Source organism: Alosa sapidissima, chromosome 17, assembly GCF_018492685.1.
Source record: "Alosa sapidissima isolate fAloSap1 chromosome 17, fAloSap1.pri, whole genome shotgun sequence".
NCBI classification, from domain to species: domain Eukaryota; kingdom Metazoa; phylum Chordata; class Actinopteri; order Clupeiformes; family Clupeidae; genus Alosa; species Alosa sapidissima.
In genome coordinates, this window is record NC_055973.1 from 15,469,105 (window position 1) to 15,480,985 (window position 11,881).

Sequence of the window (11,881 nt, forward strand, 5' to 3'; positions counted from 1 at the left end):
AACTTTTGATTGCAACAATTAGCTAGTTCACGCACCAGGGTGTAAATAGCATACATTACTATACACCTGGGCAAGTATAGCATTCACTTCTAATTATACATTGATGCAAACAGCATACCTTATTCAGAGTGTCTAGTCAAGTCAAGTCAAGTCAAGTGTCTATTACACAGCTGAGCTATTCACACCCTGTGACATAACAACAAAAACATGTTGCTCATATTTTTTTTTATTACATTGTGTGATCAATATGCCAGAGTAAATGCACAGGGGTGCAAATAGCATACACTGATATTTGTACCAGACGGGGTATTAATAAAACACATTGCTGTGTGCACCGGGGTATGAATAGCATACATTGATATTTGTACCAGACAGGGTATTAAAAGAACACATTGCTGTGTGCACCAGGGTACGAATAGAATTCACTGCTAATTGTACCAGGGGTGCAAATAGCCTTACCCTTCAAATTGCAGTTTCTACGCAGTCTCTATGCTGTTTCCATGGATAGTTACAGGAATCCACGTTGTTTGTTGTTTTAAATATCGTTGCTTAGCTCATGGTATCTCTATGAATGCACATATTTTGCATGATCCAGGCGCGCGGGAACCTATTTTTGACCAGGGGTGCTGAATAACAAAAATAATGGATGTCCGACGATTCCCCCCCCGGGAATTTTTCTGATTTTGACTGCTAAATACGTCATTTTAGTGCGGTGTGCGGGTGATAGCGAGAAGTCCTGGGCAGCCACAAATTCCAATGTTCTGCGACAGCACTCCGAGTCCACTGCGCCCACCCTAACCCCACAGGAGCGCACTTGACATCATTAGCCTATTTCAGTATAGCTAAGGAAAATTACTTTTCTGATCGTCAAAACCACACCAGAGATGTTAGGCTTTAAATATAGGCTAATAATCAGGCTGCAATGATCTCGCAAATAATTTCTGAATAGCCTAAAGTGTGTCGTTTCCACAGCAAGTATGTGTCCTAATAATTTCTATCTTAGCGACCAGGATAGTGAAATGATTTCACTAGCTATACATTTATTCATTTTGCTAAACTGTTTTGCAAAACACAATTAAAGTTTCTTTCAGCTTATCCATGCTTTTTTTGAACGTGTAAATCGCATAGAATATGTAGGCCTATGTCAACCGTAGGCCTACACACTTGATCGCTATCACATAGCTGAAACCACGCTACGGTTCTTACAGTAACTGACTCACGTTCACGTTGATCTCTATAACTGTTAATTTTTAGTAGCCTATATTCGAACCTATCCATAACCCTTTTTTGCTATTTGACTCATCATTTCACATACAAAAATATAAATAATGTCAGACAGGGAATTAGTAATTATTTAAATATATATATATATATATATATATATAATATTTTTTAAAAATCGATCTCCTGCCAGCAGGGGGTGCTGCAGCACCCTCAGCACCCCCCTTCCCGCGCCCTTGGCATGAGCGCTCATACCAATTGTAGGCTATACATCTATAGTTGATGACACCAAATTAATAATTATTTCCTGATTGGGGAAACTTTTAGTTTCTTTTTTTTTCAGTCTGCCGTTCCATAATACCATTCAATCTGGCTGCAAATGATCCAACGTGACAGAAGCACCGGCATAACTTAACTTCACAGCTCCGCAAACCAGTAATCCTTTTGTCAAGGAGGCCTAAACTTGAGAAAAGCTGCAGATCAGAGATCAGACAGAGAAAGCATATGCTCTGAGAAGAGAACGCAGTTGTGTGTCTATTGTAGCCAAGGGGCTGTCTACACAGAAACAAGTGGCTTGGTGAGCGTACGCCCACTTTCAACGTTTATGACTCCCTGCATTTCTACATTTTCGTCACGAAAAGTAGGGGGTTGCGTTTCAGCAAAAGGGGGTGTAACACCCATAAACCCCCGCTTGCAACGTCCCTGATTGTGACTGAATGTTCTCACCGACCCTATGCTATCGTTTGATGTACAGATAATAGTTTGGGTTGTTTAGCAGTTGACTTCACACATGTACATGCACACATTCCACATGCACAGTGGAAGGTGGGGGGTTCCGGGGGTGTTTAAGTGCCTTCAAAAGCGCAAAAGTGCCCTATCCTAAATTTCAGGGCCCTCTAGAGCGCCACTTCGTGAACGTGTGTCATAAACAAGTCATAAACGTGTATGACATAACTCTTCTGTTATTAGGTGTCATTTGGTTTTTGTCATAACGAGTCAGGGTTAGGATTAGGATTAGGTTTAGTGTCAGGGTTAGAGTTAGAATTAGGGTTATGTCGATACTGTCAAGTAAAGTGTTGCCCAACATGTCTTAATAAGTGCCCTTCCAGTGTTGTATTGCCCGACATGTCTTAATAAGTGCCCTTCCAGTGTTGTAAACTTATTGCAAGACCCTTTAAGGTGTAATGGTCTATACTTGCCATTACGTATGTGTGCCCTTCCATTGGAAAAGGATGCCATTATGGAGTGCCCTCTATGCTGCCCCTACATGCCAGTGTTCAAAAGGGTAACGCAGTTCTGTATATTGTTCTACATGTTAGAAAACTTAAAGAAGTGCCAAAGTACAAGCTCCTCTAGTGGATAAAATGTGATGCAGTGAAGTGAAGGGTGTCCCTACTTCTATCGATTCCCCTGCAGTGGAAAATATATGATGAATAGGTGCCTATACAATAAACTTGATGTTCAATACAGGTGCCTTTTCCGATGTGGGGCATACGTGGCCTGGTTAAGGAAATCAGATTTGTGACCAAAGGGTGGCCGATTCGATCTCTGACTGGTAGGAAAAATGTGGGTGGGGGAGTGATTGAACAGCGCTCTCCCACATGCACATCCACGGATGAGGTGCCCTTGAGCTAGGCACCAACTGCTCCCCGGGTGGGTAAAATTCCTTGTATATGCAAAATGATCTAAAATTACATTTACGATTTACACAGAAGGGAAAAAAAAAATCATGAAGTTCTCCTTTCAGATAGCACTGTGTCACTATGAAGTGCACTTGCATTGAAATGGAACAAATCCCATAAATCACCCCCCAGCTTAGCTGAGTGACCAACTTTATGTGGTGAGACCTCTTCATATCTTTGCCCAGGGACCCAGTGCCTATAATCTGTCCATGCTTGATACATTGTAGCCTTTTACGTGGGGTTGGGACACCATGTCGTGAGATGAGTGCCCTTCTGTTTTTTCACCCCTACCCTTCAAGAAGTCTCTGCACGCCAGGGTGGAAACTGATATTACCTAAAATGTCATGCACAACACGTCTGTCAAATAAAAAAGATGTGCCTCATTTGTCTCAAAAAACAAATATAGAAGGAATTAATGAATACATAAGCAGTGGGCTTTCCCCCACCCACATATATAGATTTTTTTTTTTTTAGAGATCACATGGTTACTTTTTATCATGTTCCAAATATGTATGTGTTGGTGTCCGGTAAGTTATTTAAAGGAGAACTCCGGAGTCTGTCGGTAGGATTTTTTTTATATAAATCCAGTCTTTGCACATTTTTGAGTCTGTTAAGAGGCGCAAACATAGTCTTAAACCTTTAAACCTGCCCCCATAGCATACTTTTGTAGCTGCCTGGCTGTGCTCTAGCCATTAGCAGAATATCTCGAGACTTTTTCCCTACCGACACTACATTAATAACTAAGTAGTTGGCCTCAATCTAAGCACACTGATACATCAATGTAGAAGGTTTATAGCTAATAATCTGTCTCCTACGGACACTTAAACTGATGCTGACAAATGAAATACTCTCCATCAAGAAATACAAATTAATTCAGATAAATATTACCAAACAGATAACACCATTCCTGTTAGTTTCCAAAAATAGGAAATCAAGGCTAATGGGTGCAAAAAATGGAATTAGACCAATTGAAGAGTTCAGATGCAAAACCCTCTAAATCCGTCTGGTGTGCCATAAAAGGTAAGTATCCCTGTATGGCACACTAGAAGTCAGAATCAAGAAAATATACTGTATAGCACATCCAAATAGCACATTGTTATTTTCTACTCTGGTCGAACAAGTAAAAAATTTTTGTAACTCATCTGTCAAAAGGTGTACTGAGAAAGAAATTTGCCTTTGGACTTGTCTGCTAATCATAGGGCCTGCATTTGGATAGTTATAAATTACTTTTGTACATTTACATTTACTTATATATAGTTTTTGTTTTGATGTTCAAATGGCCTATAGATGCAGTGGCCCATTGGAATTAGTCCCTGTATGCCAAATGTGATGTGGGAAAACCCATCACATGGTGAAATGTCACCAACTTAAAATTCTGATGGTATCCAGGATGTTATGGGATGATATCAGAATCTTAAATTGGTGACATTTCACCTGAAAGGGTTGAAATGTATTTTTGATTTCACCATGTGATGGGTTTTCCCAGATCCCATAAAAAATGACCAGCACACGAGCCTCAAATGTCCTGACTCAGCGTGAAGTTTGTTTCTCTCTCTCTTTCTCTCTCTCTCTCTCTCTCTCTCTCTCTCTCTCTGTGTGAGAGAGAGTAAGTGTGGATGTGACCTTTGGTGAAATATTACAGTTTTTCTGTCAATCAGTCAGTAAACAATACACCAAAAAATAGAAAATATTGTTCAAAACATATAGTTCTCTGGAGAAAGTACATTTTTGATCTCATATTTTTCCATCATTGTCTTTTGATGAATGAAAACATGTTCTATCACAGTAGCTCAGAAATTACTAATTTGCTTTGGTCTTTTAAATTTGTTCTTCCTCCTCCTTGTACCCCTATTTTTACAGTAGGCTACTGTACCTGCATCTCACAAACTTGTCCTTTGTCTCTACTGTAGGCTAATTCTCGTTCTTTGTTGATATGAACTTGCAACCAGTCAAAATCTATTGAGCAGTACTGTAAACAAATGGAAAGCACAATGTTCAGGGCTATACAATTTGTTTATTGTACAGTATACAATGCACTGTACTACAGTATAAACGGATTTACCTGTGCTCAAAATCAAACTTTCGACTCAAAACAATTTTACCAGTGTCCAAAACCAAACACTGCTCTCAAATCATAAACAGCGATCAAAATGATACACTATCAAGCAGTCAGTAAGCAATAGACCAAACAATAGAAAACACATTGCTCAAAACATATAGTTCTCAGGGACAATAAACATTTCATATTTTTCCACATTGTCTTTTGATGAAAGAAAACATATTCTATAATAGCTCAAATTGATCAGAAATGACTACTTTGCTTTCTCTTTGCAATTTTTTTTTTCTTCCTCCTCCTTGACCCCCACCTCGCATAAGAACTCGTCCTTGCGTCATTGTCCTCTCACATTGTTGCCACTTGTGTTTACTGGACACCATGCAAAACCATCAAACATTATTTTCTGTGTGTTTTATTTTCTGCCCAAGCCACAGTTTCTCCTTTCATGTAAATTCATAGATAAACACAACATTGATTCAAAACATCAATTTCAGTTCTGTTAAGTAATAAAATTCACCATCTCAATACAATGAGTATAGGCAACAGTGCAAACCTACTTGCATCATTTAACTTAAATATATTATATATGGGTCTAGAAAAGGCTATAAACTATGTTAACATTTGAATGAATGAATGAATAGTATCATATTCATTTAAAAAAGTCAATGTATTTACAATCAGATAATAATAAAATACAGATACAATCAGTTTTCCAGCCATGGCGGTCACAATCCAGACCCTTCTGTTGTTGACTGGTCAGTTCTGAATGCTGATCTTGGTGTTGGGGACGTGAAGCGAGACAGTAGTGTGGAGGCTGTGGATGCTTTCGTTCTCCTCAGGTTAGTCCTGTTAGTGCAAGCAAACATAAAATCTAAGATTTTTAAATATATAACTGATGGGTAATATTATCTTTCATAATAATAATATGAGTAGCAGCGGCTAATACAAGCTCTCATGTTTTGAGTTTTTGAACTCAAAAACTTCACTTACATAAATTCTTGAATCTTCTACTGCCTTGTAAATTGAGGCCAAACCAATCAAGTAAAGAGAGAAATTGCTTAACTCCCTGACATGATTCAGTCTTCCACTGAAGATCCTGAGCTGTGTTATGCTTACGGTCTGCTAGTGATGAAACACATTTCTTGGAGTAGTTATCTATGAAAACAATGTCAGCGGTACTCACTCAAGCGTCTTCTTCTCTTACATGCCCATTTGTCAACATCCAGTAAGCCTCACGATTTGCAAAAGAGGAAGGAACTGAAGATGTCTAAAAATAACTTCTCACCATGCTCTTGGTGTCTTGCTGCTGAAACAGAGCGTGGCAAAGAATGACACAGCAGATTTGTTGCATGACGTGTAGAGATGGGGGGAATTCCGTGTGTGTTTTTACATTTATCCAGGGGTCCTGAGAGGAAATTTCCCTCCATTAAAATAGCCTCCCCGCAGATATTCCAGCATAGACAACAGAATGAAGTGCACCACAGCAGCAACATTGTGGCTTTTTCCTCTGTCTATCCACTCAAGTTACTGGGTGGGTCCTTGAGACACTAAGATAGGGAGGTAAGATAAATTACAGTTTTTGCCATTTAGTCAAAGGTCCAGAGCCATGATTGACCGTAAGTCAGTTCAGTTCAGTCTTGTGTTGTGTTGCGTTTGTGGTGGAGTGTGTTTCATAAAGGTTAAACTACAGCAGTGATCAAGTTGATTGAGGTGTACTAAAGTTGGCCTGCAGTGGCTTTGCATATCCTTTAATTCTCACATCCTTAGACACTTCATTGAGTGTGACAGAGAAAGAGGGAGGGAGAGTGAGAGAGATCAAAGTAAAACAAATCATGAAACAAAGCAAAACAAATATCTGGAACATTGGGACAATCAATCCAAATCACAACCCAGGATTAGGATGCTACTAGTCACTAAAACAGATCATGAATTAGCAGAGCATATGTTCATCGTTCGAGATACAAAGAAGAGACAGATTCCACAGTGACTAATGACCACAGTCTTGCTATAGAGAAAGGCCGATACAAAAAATACATGACTTCAAAAAGAGCAGCGGATCTGTTGTGACTGTACAACTGGTGAGGTTCTGAAAGTCTCCTGTACTGTCCTGTACTGTCCAAAGTTGAGCAGATTAAAAAGGGCATTTTTACCATTCTCAGACAAAATTCCCAATTTTAGCTCCCTTAGAGACTGATCAATTGACTAGGGCACAGACTAGGACTTCTTCTCCATTGTTTGGCTGCCAAACGTGTGTATGTGTAAGTAAGTAAGTAAGTTTAATTTCTAAAGCACATTTAAACACAGCATAAACTGACCAAAGTGCTGTACAGCGGACAGCTAAGGATAAAGAGTGTGTAAAGAGAGAGTAAGTATAGACACCATTTTTCATGTTACTGTTACATACTCTTTTGATCCCGTGAGGGAAATTTGATCTCTGCATTTATCCCAGAACGTGAATTAGTGAAACACACACAGCACACAGTGAACTGCCTGCTACATTGGCACTTGGGGAGCAGTGAGGTGCCTTGCTCAAGGGCACTTCAGCTGTGGATGTGGGCATATGGGAGAGCAGTGCTCAACCACTTTCCCCGCCCCCATTTTTCCTACTGGTCAGGCATCGAACTGGCAACCCTTCGGTTACAAGCCCAAAGCCCTAACCAGTAGGCCACGGCTGTTACTATTCCTAATCCCCTTTTTCCCCTCAATGTTCTCAGTGTTGCAATGTTGCAATTGTACAAGGTGTTATGCTGTTTTTGGCAACACTGTATCTAATGTCATGCTAATAAAGCAGCGTTGAATTGAATTGGAGAGAGAGAGAACGAGAGAGAAAGATGTCTCTACAGTAATTCCACCACCTCTGTTATTATTGTGACCTCTAAGACAGTGATGTGTCTGAACTCAATAAAGAAACACGACAAAGACATCAGATATAGATGAAACTTTACTTAGACACATTTTCATGTCTGAACCAGCATCAATCTCATTGCGACTAACATCCCTCAGGGCCACACATACTGTACATGCAGTTACCCTTAACACATGTGAAATGGAATAGTTTACAGACAAGTTTTGATTGTACATTTATATCATTGCGAGGAGAATGTAACTTGTTGGAATGCAATTAAAGCCAGGATAAGGCAAATTGAACATGACTGTGACCAAGCCTCATGTCATATGATGCCCTATGAATCACTTTGCTCATATGTGTCATTGTGAACGTCATTTTCACTCCCATAACAGTAATGGTGATACACTGCTATCATTTCTCCTTACTTTTTGTAGGCAGAGGTGGATACAGATATTTGTACAGTACAAGTCATGAGTGAAACAGTGAGTGATTATGAGGAACAACCTAAATATACAGATATTTGTACAGTATAAGTCATGAGTGAAACAGTGAGTGACTTTGAGGAACAACCAAAAAAAAACTGACGAGATGTTAAGCTTTTAGGAAAGGTACATTTTAGGAAATTAGGGATGTCTCTTTAACCTCTCAAATTCTATCAAATTCTACACACACACACACACACACACACAAATCTGTAGGCCTGGAACCCCTTGTGGAATGATTTGAGATAGAAAGCATCTACATAGTAATTTATAGAACAGCGAAGCATCCTTGAGTTAGTGAAACATGATAAGGCTAATGATAAACAGGTGTGTATGTGTGTGTGGCCACTCCTCCTCTCACACAGTAAAGTCAAGCGGGTGCTGCACAGGAGGCTGATGTTTGAATGATTGTCATGTTTGATCTCATCAATATAAAGACTGCCTCTGGATGCGGTATCCTTGCATTATTCTGCAGATTTTGCAGCAACACACCATCCCACATGTGTAACCGATGCATATGAAACATTCAGTACAAATTCGGTGTTCATAAAATGCCACTTTCAATACCCTACTTTGGTCTGTCTTTGGACTTTGAATGAACAAATGGCAATTCCGACTGCATGGTCCCAAATTGAAACAAGCCACAGTGTCAACTGCTATGTCCTGAATTTAAAGATGGTTTCAGAGTGCCAAACATTAAAAGCATGAACAGATAGAGAGGCAGAAACAGAGCATGATGTCGCTTATACCATAGAATGTTTGTGTTGTCATACCTGTTTGTGTTGTCATACCGGTGCAAATTCCATATGACCATGCAATCAATCACCCAAATGGTGTTTGTCCTCTCAATCATCAAGTTATTCAATTAGGCTAAATATAGCCTCAACTCAAAACAGCTGTTAGGCCTACTGTTAGGCTTATATCCCTTTGATCTGTAAGACATGTAAAGTTATGCTTAAATTCTGCTAACTGCACATTTTTATAGTACAGCCTGATAATATTAATGTTCATTATTGAATGCTTAGCTGGAAAGATGTTTTTCCCTCCATCCTATTTTTAAAGCAGGCCTAGCTGTGGGCATGCAATTGGGCTGGTTTTCTACAAGAATAACATTTTTGAATGGCCACTACACTAGGTATATATAAATAAAATAAAATAACCAAACAATCACTGAAGTTAAATTTAAACCTTTTGTCTTTCCTGAAAACAACAAACAACTCAAAACAGTATGCAGTTTAATTGGCCGACTTAACTGTAAGCTGTAGGCTACATGGAGAGCCAATTGTTTACTGGTGGTACTCATTTTGATTCATTTCAATTAATTGAAAATGAAAATGAAATTACAAATTCATATAATTACCGGCTGCCAATAGTATGAATTACTAATACTGAAAGTTATGGAGTGGGTGACTGTCAACTCAGTAACTGTGAGTAATCAGTGGTTAAACCTGAAGCTGTCCTGGTTGCTCTTAACATTATTCACGTCTAGCTTACTCCAAAGACTCTAGGTTGCCACCTGCTGGAGGCTTCATCACATTGAACATGTTAATTCCAGAATTCAGATGTTCCTCTAACAAAATAAGGAAAAAATAAATAAATCTGTCTTTCCAAACCTATAATTGCTTGGATAGACCGACCCTCTACTACAAGAATCAATTACAGTGGCATCAAAACAGATCAATATTGTTTGGTTTGTTCTGCACATAGCACAGACTGCACATTGTGCTGGAATTTGCTATAGCCACAGTTGGCTCTCCTGGTAATTGCAGTATATAATTGAAATGCATATGCAGTTGGATATGCTTTTACATATGATTACTGAAATATAAGATTAACATTCTAGCAGATTTAATGCTTCTTTAAAGGTCTCATTCACTGAGAAACCGTTTAATACTTGTTACTTTCGAAATACTATAGCTCACTCCAAGTTGCATATGCATGCTGCACGTAAAAATGATCTTCTACCCCCATTGCCCGCATTAGCCAATGAAAGAAAATACACAGAAAAACAAGCGAATCAGAAAGAGCCCTTCCCAATGACGCCGAAGGGAAACTGATTATTCATGGCCTTGCCCACCTTGGCTTGTGACCGCCTACAGGAAGACTGGAAGATTTTGCGGCTAGGGGATTGTCTCTCTGCAGCTAGTAGGAGCTAACAGCAAGTTGCTAACATGGCGGGCTGTAAGTACAAACAAACTTTTCCACCTAACGTCTGTTACAAAATAGCATGTTCATATTCTTCACGTTAGCATGCATGAAAAGGGTACAAGCTAGGCTTAGGCTAGCCTATATTACAGAAAGCTACACCAGGGACGTAACTGAAGTGTTCTGTTCGCGACGTGTAAAATCAGAGAATGTCTAATAGGAAGGGCTCTGGTAAAATCCATTAGAGGAATGGTCTATTTTCCCGAACGTAGCCTACAGGCCACTAACATGCCAGGTGTAGCTACTTCCATTGATTAGGCCTATTGGAAACTAATTGTTGCAGTACATTATGCAAACAGAATGCTTCAGTTACGTGCCTGGTGTAGCGTTACACTCATAAGAAACTGACCACACTACCCAGAGATTTAGCTTGTTGAACCTATAATCTTCTAACCTAAGCGTTAAACCACAAATAATAATATTAGCAACAATATCTTATGCTCAACTAAGTACGGGTATTGTTCTAGTCTAAACAGGGAAAATCAAAAACACAATACCCGTGCACTATTAGGCTAAGTTGCTATCACTAGAGCCCAGGTATTTACACTTTAGTCTAATTTATGTCTTCTTACCATTATTACATTGACCTTTGTAGGCCTACAATGATGTTTTGTTTGATTACTTGCTGTTTACTTAGTGTTTTGTATGTCTTCCAGAGCACATCCTCATGTCAGGCTACACAGCTTTCTAGCCTACATTAGGTCATCACGTTAGAAGCAAAGGTTTGTGATCTAACTTTTTTATTGTTGTGCTAGTTAGTTTCTAGAAGTCTTTTTCTAGTAGGCTAATACAGGTTCTTATGTGCTCGTCAATGTTTGGGAAAGTCAATTCATGGGTTTCTTCAGGTCACTTTCCACAGGTGTATAAAATCAAGCTCCTCGATTATGAATGCAGACTGCATGGTGCTTGATTAATACACCTGTGTAAATGGACCTGATGAAACCCATGAATTGCATAACAGATAGAATTGATATTACCGAATGTCTTCTTGTGGGTGTGCTACTTAGTACATCATACACCTTACCACAGTCACTAAAATATTTTTGTTTCCATTGTGCCAGTACAGTTTTGTGTGAGATAGTGAATGTCCTGTGTACTATTTGTATCTTGTAACTTGACAGTAATACACATTTATTTACTTTAGGTACCCAAACAGAATACTTCATGAAAAGTATGAGTATTGATACAAGCACTTCGGATACACCATGGGCATGGGGGCCTGCTACCTCTACCTCTACATCAAGCCTGTTCATCCAAGGCCAGCTAGAAGACCTCGGGTTGATCAAGAGGAGGAGGAGGATGAAAGCGACATCTCCACAATAACACCTGATGGCTCCACCTATGGCCCAGCGCAATCAAAGAGCAATGTAATAGAATCATCACAGCC